Source organism: Pelophylax lessonae (genome assembly GCF_965119305.1).
Source record: "Pelophylax lessonae genome assembly, chromosome: 1".
Classification (NCBI taxonomy): domain Eukaryota; kingdom Metazoa; phylum Chordata; class Amphibia; order Anura; family Ranidae; genus Pelophylax; species Pelophylax lessonae.
In genome coordinates, this window is record NC_138768.1 from 743068947 (window position 1) to 743081828 (window position 12882).

Sequence of the window (12882 nt, forward strand, 5' to 3'; positions counted from 1 at the left end):
GTGTGGAGGAAAACCTTTGCCAGGCATCCATCCTAACCATTTGCCTATTGGGCACTTTTACCCCCTTCCTGGCCATGTCAATAAGTTTTTAGTGCTGGTGCAGTTTGAATAACAATTGCACGGTCATGCAACACTGTACCCATATGAAATGTTTATCTTTTTTTTTTTTTTTTTAGAAACGTTGAGCTTTCTTTTGGTAGTATTTAATACCCACTTTGTTTTTTTTTTTAACCACTTTAAGACTGTAAGATTTTGCTGCTTAATGACCAGGCCCTATTTTGCGATTCGGCACTACGTTACTTTAACTGACAATTGCGCAGTCGTGCAACACTGTACCCAAACTAAATTTATGTCCTTTTTTTCCCACAAATAGAGCTTTCTTTTGGTGGTATTTGATTACCTGTGCGATTATTTTTTGCGCTATAAACAAAAAAATGCGTCAATTTTGAAATGTTATATATTTATATATATTTTATATTTTTCACATTCTTTTATATGACATTCTCAAAAAAAAAAAAAAGTAAAAATCTATTTTTTAACATTTTAGGCCAATTTGTTTTCTGCTACATATTTTTGGTAAAAAAAAAAAAAAAAAAAAAAAAAAATCGCAATAAGTGTATTTTGATTGGTTTGCGCAAAAGTTATTGCGTCTACTAACTACGGGAAAGATTTATGTCATTTTTATTGTTTTTTTTTTGTTTTTTTTTTGTTTTTTTTACTAGTAATGGCGGCGATCTGCGATTTTTTGCGGGACTGCAACATTGCGGCGGACAGATCAGACCCCTTACTGACATTTTTGACACTTTTGGGGGTACCAGTGACATTACTACAGTAATCAGTGCTAAAAATATGCTCTGTTACTGTAATAATGACACTAGCAGGGAAGGGGTTAACCCTGTTGGTGATCAAGATGCTAAATGTAAGCCTAGGGGAGTGATTCTAACTGCGGGGGGGTTGGGCTTTTGAAATGATCATAGAGACATGTGATCCTATATAGCAGGATCACATGGTCTCTGATCATCCGAGGGAGGACGACGGATGGCTGTGTTTACATCAGCCTTCCAGCCTTCTCTGTCAGCGGGGAGAGATCGCCGGTGTCAGGCGGCAATTGGAGCCGTCTGACACCCGCACTGGCTTCCCCGCTGACGCGCCCTCGCCCCCCTAGCTCCTCCCAGGCGAGCGCCATACATGTACGGGACTTTGCCTGGGAGAGCCAGCCTGCCGCAGTACATCTGCGGCAGCAGGACGTCAAGTGGTTAATAAACAAAAAGACAAAAAGTTTTTAAAAAAAATTGGATTTTTGTCTTACCTTAAAATCATTTTCTCTAATGTTCATTGATGGACACAGCTCCAGAATCTTCTTAACCATTTGGATATGCTGCCCCCTACAGGAGTAGGAAAAAGCTTTACCATGCCTATGGGCAGTCCCAGGAGATATACTCCCACACTCTAAAGGCTATAGGCATTCAGTTTTGTTGCAAGCAGTGTCAGAAGAAAAATAACCCAACTTAATAGAGGGGTGGGTGCTGTGTCCGTCAATGAATATCAGAGAAATTCATTTTACAGTAAGACAAAAATCCCAATTTTTTTTTTTTTTTTATTCATTGACGGACACAGCTCCAGAATCTTCTTGGGACGTCCCAAAGCAGTGTTAAACATGAGGGGGTGGGAAAAACAGCAGAAAAAATTCCCAAAAGGCTAAACCTAGCTAAGCAGGTAACGTGGAGCTCAACTAGGAACAACTGGAGCTCACCTGAAAAAATACACCCTCAAAAAAGGACCAGGTCCTCTCAAACAGAGGCCTGCAAAAGCTTGCGGACAAAAGCAGCATCCGCAGATGCCAGTGCCTTTTGTGAAAGTGTGCACAGGTGACCGCCTTGCAAATCTGTATCACTGACGCCTGATGGCGGAAAGCCCAGGAGGCACTAAGCGCCCACATAGAAAGTGCCTTCATAGGGAACGGAGGAACCTGACCATTGATGGAATAGGCCTGCACCACCGTCTGTCTTGTCCATCTGGAAACATGACCAACCCTTTGCGAGGTCCATCCATAAGGACAAACAATAAGGCTGATTTCCTAAACGACTCGGTTGGCGCAAGGTACACCCTAGGATGTTTAGACTTAAGACACAGGAAAGGCAAAACAAGGTCTTCATTCAGATGGAAACCAGAAACAACCTTAGGAAGGAAAGACTGACAAGCGCGAAGCACCACTTTATCTCTGTGAGCACCCAGGTAAGGTGAATGACAAGACAAGACAATGCCGCCAGCTCCGACACCCTGCGTGCAGAAGTAATAGCCACCAAGAAGGCTACCTTCTGTGACAATTTAAGCCGAGGAAGCGATTATATTTTTGAAAGGCGGTTACTGGAGAACCGACAGCGCCAAATTGAGATCCCACGGAGGCATTGGAGACCGTACTGGGGGAGCCAAGTGACGAACCCCCTGAATAAAGGTGCAAACCAAAGAATGCATAGCCAAGGACAGTAAAAGATCACCAAGGCTGAAAACCTGGCCCTTGACGGTACCCAAGGCCAGGCGCTGCTCAACACCTCATTGGAGGAATGCCAAAATCCGAGGCACCAAAAGGGAATGGAGATGACCCCCAAGAGACTCACACCACGCAATGTACGTCTTCCAGGCGTGATGGTAAATCTTCCTAGAGGTGAGTTTTCTAGCCTTTAACAGCATGGGAATTACTGATTCAGACAACCCCCTATCCTTCAGCCCCTGGCTTTCAACAGCCAAGCCAATAAAGCCAGCGACTGTAAAACAGAATGGAATATTGGCCCTTGGGCCAATAGATCTTCTCTGAGAGGAAGTCTCCAAGGGGCATCGGGGACCGGTCGTACCAAATCGGCGTACCAAGACCGGCGAGGCCAGTCTGGTTCCACTAGGATGACCGGATCCCTTCTGCATCGATCCTTCGCAGAAGACTTGGCAGAAGTTTTAGTGGGGGAAGGGCGTATATCAGATGATACTGACTCCAAGGAGCCACCAGTGCATCTGTGGCGTCGGCCACAGGATCCCAAGACCTTGCCTCAATTCTAAGTACCTTCCTGTTGAGACGAGAGACCAACAGGTCCACCTCAGAAGTTCCCCAGACACAGCTGAACCTTAGAATGCCGGCTACCTCCTGAGCCATCAGGACACTTCTTGTGCCCCCTTGGTGATTGACATTCGCCACGGCCGTGGCATTTTCCCATTGAATCCTTACCGGGCACTCCTAAATGTGATTTGTCCAATGAGCCAGACAAATCTTATCGCCCGAAGTTCCAGTATATTGATCGGTAGTCTTGACTCCTCCAGAGTCCAGACCTCTTGAGCACATCCATTCCCAAAACGCCTCCCCACCCGGACAGGATTGTCGGGATTATTGGGGATTAAATAATAGAAAAAAAAATGGATTTAAAAAGCCATGTATATTCAGTCTCATATAGATTTTGAACAGTGCAGCTTCCATTTTGTTTGGAGGTGAATGAAAGTTCATATATGTTCTGTTGCAAGATCTCTTACAAAAGAGTCTAGAATTGCAATAGAAGATTTCTGTATCTACGTAGTCATAAATAAGAGGCCTTTAGACATCTCTTCATATAAGACATAATGGTAGTGCCAGCCTGTCTAAGTATTGCAACAATGGACAATAGCCCAGTATACTCTATCAGACATTTAAAATATATATAAGTTTTAAAGATACATTATCATGTGTGAGAAGATATTAGCAATAATTATGTCATTATATTATGTAAGGCAAATACATATTTAGAAATTATCTGTATATCACATTTTGGGTTTATATTCTTACAGTAGTAATCTTACTTAAACAAAGAGTGAATATTAATTACCTCACTTTATGTAAGTTTGTGTGCAAGTTTTTACAGTGATATAAATTCTACAAGCCAGACACTATAGATCTTCCAATCCTAGCCTAAATGTCTGACAGTAATGGCAGAATTCAAATAATTAATGGACTTTCACTAGCAAAAGGTCAATAATATCATCGGATAAGAATATGTTCTAATCATTTTATATACCAAATCTAATGAACGGTACAATACTGCCTCCTTTGGACATACTAATAAATGCAGTCTTGGGATAATTTAGTATTTTCCCATATAAAAATATTATATTGTATTATTAATAATTATCTTTATAAATGGTTTATCAGATCCAATAATTGCCAAGATGAATGATGGAGATATAGATGGACATGTATGTACTGAGAGTATGGACAAGTTTTTATGTTGCTTTTATGGTTAATCTTGAATATAAAGAAATCATCCTTTAATTTTATTATACAAAATATTGGGTTAATTATTAGAGAGGTGTGACTATGACCTTACCAGTTAATGGATAGAATATCCCATCCCAACCAATGGGGATAATGTTTCATCCCTCTGGGTTTAACTTATGGCAATTTTAATAGTCCTTTGTTCATACCATATAAAAAAGGAGAACCCAGATGTGAGACATTACACATTACATTACACAACATACATTACACTTGCAACATAAACACTACTACGTCCATCTATAGACTCATCTAGACATACTCCATCTTGCTCCATCATTTATCTGAAACTTGGAGGGAAGTCACCATCTTAAGAAAGGCATCCATCTTAAGGTCTCTGGTAACGACAATTTGAAGCTAGCAGCCATCTAAGTGTGGTAAATATAACTTTGCTGTGTTATTTGATTTTATTCAATATTGTTTATTTCCTTCCTTATATGTTTTATATTGCATATTTAAGGGTAATAAGATTACAATCCCAGCCGTATAAACCATGGTAGATTTTTCTCTAAAAAGCTGATTTTTGTTTTTATACATTTTTATTAATATCAGATTCAGCGCATTATTGCGATTTTAGTCTCGCTCCATCTGCAGTGAAGTGACTTTCGGCTATGCAATTCGCAGACAATTGTGGTCTGATTATTTAGAACACCTACCTATGGTTTATGCTATACCTGAGGAGAAAAGGTAATCTTGCTTTCATTTTTACTTTCATTATTGAGCTAAATATCACATTGCATTCATTGTTTTAAGTTTGTATTTTATGTAGAGTTATCTTTTTGTGTCATTTCCAGTTTGATCATATATTGTGAATACATGTCTTGTGAATAAATATTCTTATATATATTCCTTACTGTAGACTGTTTTCACTAAGATTGGTATATGCTTTTAAAAAGAAATTAATCAATTAAAAAGAATTTGCTACATATTTATGGAAATAAGTTGAGATTCTCCTACCTCACAGATCTTTGCTTATTGACATAAATAGACACTGTTATATTCAGAGCAGTATAAATATTCTGACAGGATGTTAACTGTGGAGATCACCGTACAGTACAGGGGAAGGAAGGATTTGCCCTGTCGAAGTGCCGGAGAGCGAAGCCATCATATCAGTGACCCTCTCGTATCCCGCCTCAACAGGATCAGATTGTCAAGAGACTGGATTCCTGTCCCACTTGGCAAGAATCTCTCTTTGCAGAGGTCTCCAGTGGAACTCTGCAAAGAGCCACCTCGAAGGTAGACACCATCAGGCACAGCACCCACATGCAAGTCCTGAAAGATGACCAACTGAACAACAGGAGCCAAATCGCATCCTGCAGCGTTTGGAGTTTTTTTCCCCTGGAAGAAAACACCCTGGCTGAAGCCGAGTCCAGAGTCAGTCCCAGATAGTCCAACTTGGTGGATGAAACCAGAGCAGATTTTTAGAAGTTCAATTTCCAACCGAACTCCTGCAGAGTCAGTATAGTAATTTCTAGGTTGTCCTTTAGAGCAGTCGAGACTCTGCTCGCAGAAGAAGAGCTTCCCGGTACCCAGTACTGCAATCCCCCACTGCCGCTACAATGCCAACACTGGGGCCAACACGTTTGTGAATATCCGAGTAGCTGAGGTGAGACCAAAGACTAATGCCATGAATTGATAATGCTCCTCGCCCACGGCAAAGCAGAGGAAACGCTGATGACCGACATATTGGAATATAAAGGTAAGCATCCTTTGAGGTGGGAATGCTACTACCCCACGAATGGACTCCATTCCTGCATTCGGAACTTCTGTACCCGCACAAAGCAGTTCAAAGCCCTGATGTCCAGGATTGGACGCACCTTGCTATCCTTCCTGGGAATTGTAAATAGGATTGACTTGAAACCTTGAAAACGTTCCGATTTTGAAACCGGAACAATCACCCCTTGTAGTAGAAAGGCTTGCACCACCCCGAAGAGACCCCGCAGGCGGTCTGGGGACGAACGCAGGTTGGAAGGAAAGAACCTCACTGGAAAAGACTAAAACCCGGTCTTGTAGCCAGACTAAATCAGTTTGTGGATCCCGTCTTGAATCAGGGAGGTCCATGGGTCCGGAAAGAAGCAAAGACATCCCCCACCTCAGACACGGGTAAGGGTGCCCCCCCCTTCAGGCAGAAGAGGGCTTGTCTGCAGGTCTGGAAGAACCCACTTTCGGCTTACCAGACCAGGTCCTCTTGGAACCTCCAGAGGACGTCCTGACAGACTTAGATCCTTTGTTTTGCGATCCTGAGAAACGACAAGGCCGCATATGAGCCGAGAAAAAAAAAAGTCCACATCTGCGACCAGACTCCTTGCCCATGACAGCCTGTGGAAGAAGAGTACTCTTCCCCCCTGCAAGACTCCTAATGATATCACCCATATCATGTGCCGAAGGACCACTGCTGTCACGGACAGCCTAGAAACTAAGGGAGCCGCATCCAGAGAGGCATCACAGACAAACTGCAACCCCTGGACCAAGTAGTCCTCCAGCTCTGCAAGGGCAGGGGGAAACTGTTCCCTCTCCAGATCCTGGCACAAAAGTTTTTCCCACTCCATTAAAGTCTGCGACACCAATGCTATGGTAAACACCCGCCTAAGGACCGAACCGGCCACAGTAAACATGTGGCGGACAAAAGTCTCAGGCTCTCCTTTTAAAAGGAATCTTTAAAAGCCAGAGACCACCGAATTAGAGTGGATTTATTCAGCCTGCAACCTGAGAATCCACCACAGGTAGGACTGTCCACTTTTTTTAACAGGGACTCTTCAAAGGGATACTGTGCAGTAAAACACTTAGGCACCAACCTATTGCGTTTAGGTTACTGACTTGCGACAATTTTGTCAAAATAGGCGGGAATACCTTTGCCGCTTGTGGGGAGCTGCGGGCACCAAAAGGGACCGGCGCCTCCGACGCAGCAGCAGCATCCTCCATTTTTAAAAGTTGCCCGCACCGATACAATCAGTGGATCCACCAGCACTGTTTCATGCGCGGCTGCAGTAGAAGAGGAATCATCCTCACCAACAGAGCACTCGAAGTGCGTGGATACAGACCCAGTAGGGTCGCTACATACTAAGCTCACCCTGAAACATAACAATAAGGGGAGACCGCCGACTGCGATCTCGCAAAGGGGACGCCAGGCAAGGGTTAACAAATGGACTACATATGAGACCCCACAGAAGACAAGGGAGGGGGGTTCGCCTTAAGAGCCCACCATAGAGGACATAATAGGACTTAGCCCCCCTTAAAAGGTGGGAAAGACCCACAGTGACTGTTTGAAGGGGCTGGGAGGAAGGGAGGGGAGCTCAGGAGTCCGACTGTCCCAGGGAGAGGCCCATGACCATCCCAAAAGACCACCAGGGGAGAGGAATGGGGAATGCGATTCAGGCCGGAACCAGGTCGTATGTGCCCTCGCGAGACGTTTAACTCGCAGGCCAGCCCCCGTCCAATAGGGCTATGTCGCAACCGACCTAGCGCAGAGCTGCTGATTGTAGATTCTCACAGGAACAGAAAAGGAGGATGAGATTCCATTTAAAAAGGAAAAAATGCTAGGACCAGAGATACCAGTAAGGAACTAGGTCCTTACTCCTGACTAGGCAGGAAAAAACAGAATGCTTATAGCAGTGTGTGGAAGTATATCCCCTGGGACTGCCCCATGGGCGTGGTAAAGATTTTTCATGCCTAGTGTCCTAGTCCTGTAGGGGGCAGCATAACCCAATGGTTAAGAATATTCTGGAGCTGTGTCTGTCAATTACGAAAGAGCAAACTGGATTTTTGTCTTACCGTAAAATCCTTTTCTCTGAGATTCAATGACGGACACAGCTTCATATCTTCTTTTACCATTGGGTAATGCTGCTCTTCCTAGGAGGACACTAGGCGGAAAAGGGTCAACATGAATTAACAAGACTCCAAGCCCATGGGCAATCCCAGGGAATATACTCCCACTTCATGCTCTAGTACATCGGTTTTGTAACAAGCAGTGTCAGAAGAATACATAACCCAACGCAGAGGGGTGGGTGCTGTGTCCTTCAATGAACATCAGAGAAAAGGATTTTATGGTAAGACAAAAATCAAGTTTTCTCTTTCGTTCATTGACGGCACAGCTTCATATCTTCATTGACCGTTGCAACGTCCCAAAGCAGTGTCATCATGAGGGGTGGGCACACAGCAAACTGGTAATAAAAAAATGGCTAACAGAAAAAAATTGCCAACGAGGAACAACTGGGGCTCACCAACCGGGAAAAAAAAACAAAAAACAAAAAACACACCCTCAAGAGGCTGCAGCCCCCACAACAGCAGCCTGCAAAACTTTGCGACCGAAAGCGGCATCTGCAGATGCCAGGGCAACCACTTTGTAAAACTTAGAGAACGTATGCAGACAGACAATCAAGTGGCCGCCTTGCACACCTGGACCACCGACTCCTGATGATGGAAAGCCCAGGAGGCACTTAGCACCAGTAGGTAATGGCAAACACAGGCCTCAAAATGGAACCTGTCACAGTGAAAAGATGGCAGAACAGAGCCTCAGCCTTCCTGTCCGCAGGGTCTTTAAAGGACGGCGCGTCCTCTACCGGTAGCAAGGTGGCCTTATTCAGCCTGAAACTTGCAAATCTACCACCAGTGGAACCGTCAGTTTCTTTTTTTTTAGTTTCAATGTTTTTATTAAAGTTTTCATTTCACAACATAACATACAAGTAAGCAGTATTAAACAGACAAACAAGCACATGAACCGTAACATACTTAAAGCCGACTGCCTCCAGTAGCACTGAAGGGGCATAAACGAGTTGGGAAGGCTATAACCAAAAGAACATCAGTAAACAACACAAATTAGGTCCCTCATAATCCCCAACTCTCTTGCTGTAGGACTCCGCCTTGTGTGGGAATCGTATGGGTATGCTGGACCCCAAGGGAGCCTCAGGAAAGTCAGGTTGGGAAAGACCACCCTAGAAAGAGAGAAAGGAAGAACGGAAAAGAAAGGAAACACAGAGAAAAGAAGAGAGCAACAAAGATGGAGTATATTGAATAGAAGGAGAGTACTTCAGGGCTGTGAAAAGTGGGCACTCAGTGCCGACTATATAGCAAGTCTCATACGACCTATACAGGCTCGTCTATACGGTCTACAACTGTCCAGCTCGGGGGTTACCCTCCAAATACCGAAGCCACGGGCCCCAGACCTAAAAATTTGCACTTTATCAGCAAGGATGGCCGAGAGGCGCTCATTAATCATTATCTAGGATAAATTTGCCTTTAGCAATTCGAAGGGTATGGCTGCAGACTTCCACAACCTTGCAATTACTATCCTGGCCACCACAAATATGAATCTGATAAGCAATTTGGCATGCTTTGGGGTGCTCTCCACTACATCCCCCAACAATGCGTGTTTCCGGGATTTACCTAAATTCACCTGGGTCAGGGAGTATATAAGGTTGTACACCCGTATCGAGTATCGTCTCACCTTAGGGCACTGCTACCATATATGGAATGCAGTACCCGCTTGACCACAGCCCCTAAAGCAAAGTGGAGAAGCCCGCCGAGACATACACTGCCAATCTGGTGGGGACCATATACCATCTTAAGAGAACCTTGCAGTTCGCTTCAATTTTGGAAGTATTGATCAAGGCCCTAGAAGCATTGCAAGCCAACTTATGCCAAACCTCCAGGTCCAGGGATTCATGTAGGTCTCCCTCCCATTTTTCCATATAATTCAGTTTTCTAGTCACAGAGGTCGTAAGAATAATGTATATTTCAGAGATATGACCATTTAGTTTATCAAACTTTTCACAGAGATATTCCATACGAGTCCTGCAGGCAAAATCTGATGTGCGTTTCAAAGTATTGACATAGTGTGCTATTTGAGAGTACCTAAAACATTCAGACACTGGTATTTGAAATTTATCAGTTAAAGCCGGTTTGGTATACAGGCCCTTATGATCACACACATCAGCGATGCGCGGTAAGCCCTTATTCGTCCACCACGAGCATGCTCGAGGCTCAAGACCCGGAGTGAACTCAGGGTTTCGGAACATTGGGGCCAGAGGCCTATGAGGGGGTCCAAACTTTGAAGCCTTGGAGAGCCTATCCCACAATCCCAGGGAGAGGGAGAGCAAAGGGCACAAAATGGCTGGACGTGATTTTGGTGGCAGCCACAATAAATGGGTAATCAGCCACCCTCCACCGGAGGAACCGTCAGTTTCTTAATGAGGGACTCCTCAAAGGGGTACCTCCGAGCAAAAACGCTTAGGTATCCCAACTATCCGTTTCGGGAAATTCCACTGACTGGTGACAATCTCATCAAAATAGGAGGAAAAGGAAAACACCTTCGCAGTCCTAGCAGTGTCTTCCATCTTTAGAGTTTCTCGCACTGATACTATCAGTGCCTCCACAAGCGCCTTTTCTTGTGCAGAGGACGAGGAAGAGGGCTCATCCTCACTATCAGATCACTCCTGTTGCCTGGACGCAGACCCCGTGGGGTTTCTGGTATCCACTGCGCCCACTTCATCCTCAGAATCTGAAGGCACAGAGGGGGCAGGTGAGGGCGGGGGGCGCTTCTTTCCCTGTCTTTTCGGCAGGGCTAAATCCACTTTTGCTACCAGCGATTGCAGGGCCGCCGTCATGGCGCCAGGGCAGACGTGGATTTGGAGGGTCCCGCAGCCTCTGAGAGTGGGTCTTGTGGTGACATGCTCAGAGGGTTCTGTTGAACCACCTGGGATCACAAGATTTAGGGGGGGGGGGGGAAACTGGATTTTTGAAAGAACTTCACCGTAAAATCATTTTCTCTGGAGTCCAATGACAGTCGCAGCTCTCATACTTCTTAGCCATTGGGTTATGCTGACCCCTGCAGGAGGAGTAGTACTAGGCAGGAAAAAAAAGCAATTCACCACGCCCACAGAGCTGTCCCTATAGGCATAACCCCACACACCGTGCTCCAGCAAAACAGTTTTGTTGCAAGTAGTGAAAAAAAGACACAAAAACCATCCCCTTATCAGAGGGGTGGGTGCTGTGTCTGTCAATGAAATACGATTTTTGTAAGAGCTTACCGTAAAATCTTTTTCTCGGATGTCCGTTGACAGATGCAGCCTCATCTCCATGAGCTGAGGGGGTTTATGCTCCTCCCATCAGGAGTAGTTTAGGCAGTAAAATTTGAATACACACGCCCAGGGGGCTGTCCCTCTAGGCATTAAGCCCCACTGCACAATCCAGCACATCAGTTTAGTTTAAAAGCAGTGAAGACAAAAGAACCAACCCCAAACAGAGGAGCGGGTGCTACGTCTGTTGGCGGACATAAGAGAAAAAGATTTTACGGTAAGATCTTACAAAAATCCTATTTTCTCTATCGTCCGTCGACGGATGCAACCTCCTCTCCTTGAGCTGAGTGGGATGGACCCAAAGCAGTGTAGGTATGAGGGGTGGGAAAAACGCAACCAGATAGGAACGTCAACTCCAAAAGGCTAAATTTAGCCAACCAGGCAATATGGAGCTCAACCAAACAACAGGAGCTCACCCAGATAAAAGACCCCGAAGAGAAGTACAAACAAACATTCTCTTATGAAACAGCAGCCTGCAAAACCTTGCGGCCAAAAGAGGCATCCGAAGATGCCAACAAATCCACTTTGTAGAATTTGGTAAAGGTGTGCACAGATGACCAAGTCGCTGCCTTACAAACTTGTACAACAGAGGCCTGATGGTGAAAAACCCAAGAGGCACTCAGCGCTCTAGTAGAATATGCCTTCACAGGGAAAGGAGGAACCTGACCCTTGATTAACCACTTAAGCCCCAGAAGTTTTTACCCCCTTCCTGACCAGGGCCTATTTTGCGATTCGGCACTGCGTGACTTTAACGGACAATTGCGCGGTCATGCGACGCGTACCTAAACGAATTTGGCGTCCTTTTTTTTCCCACAAACAGAGCTTTCTTTTGGTGGTATTTGATCACCTGTGCGATTTTTTGATCATGCGCTATAAACAAAAAAAAGAGCGTCAATTTTGCAAAAATAATATTTTTCACATTTTTTTATATGAAATTCCCCAAAAAAAAATTTAAAAATCAAACTTTAACATTTTAGGCCAATTTTTTTTTTTTACCATATGTTTGGTAAAAAAAAAAAAAAAAAAAAAAAAAAAAAAAAATCGCAAAAAGCGTATTTTGATTGGTTTGCGCAAAAGTTATTGCGTTTACAAACAAAGGGAAAGATTTTTGTAATTTTTTTTTTTAGCGCGTAATGGCGGCGATCTGCGATTTTTTTTGCGGGACTGCGACATTGCGGCGGACAGATCGGACCCTTGACTGACATTTTTGACACTTTTTGGGTTACCAGTGACATTACTACAGTAATCAGTGCTATATATATGCACTGTTACTATAAAAATTATACTGGCAGTGAAGGAGTTAACTGTATTGGAGAGGGAGGGGTTAAGTGTGTCCTAGGGGCGTGCTTCTAACTGTGATTGGCTGTGGCTTGATGTGCAAGAACAATGATCAACGGTCCTACATAGTAGAACCGTTTGATCATCATTCTTACACAGGGAGAACTGACAGGCGGCTTTGTTTACACTAGCCGCCTGCCTTTCTCCCGCTGTCACGGACGATCGCGAGTGCCCGGCGGA

At 44.4% G+C, this 12882-nt stretch overlaps 1 protein-coding gene across 2 annotated transcripts in view; it reads right to left on the reverse strand.

Annotated features, from left to right (window-relative positions):
* Positions 1–12882, reverse strand: part of DCUN1D4 (defective in cullin neddylation 1 domain containing 4) — a 253334-nt gene that overhangs the window by 129500 nt on the left and 110952 nt on the right. The gene's annotated exons all lie outside the window — the stretch shown is intronic.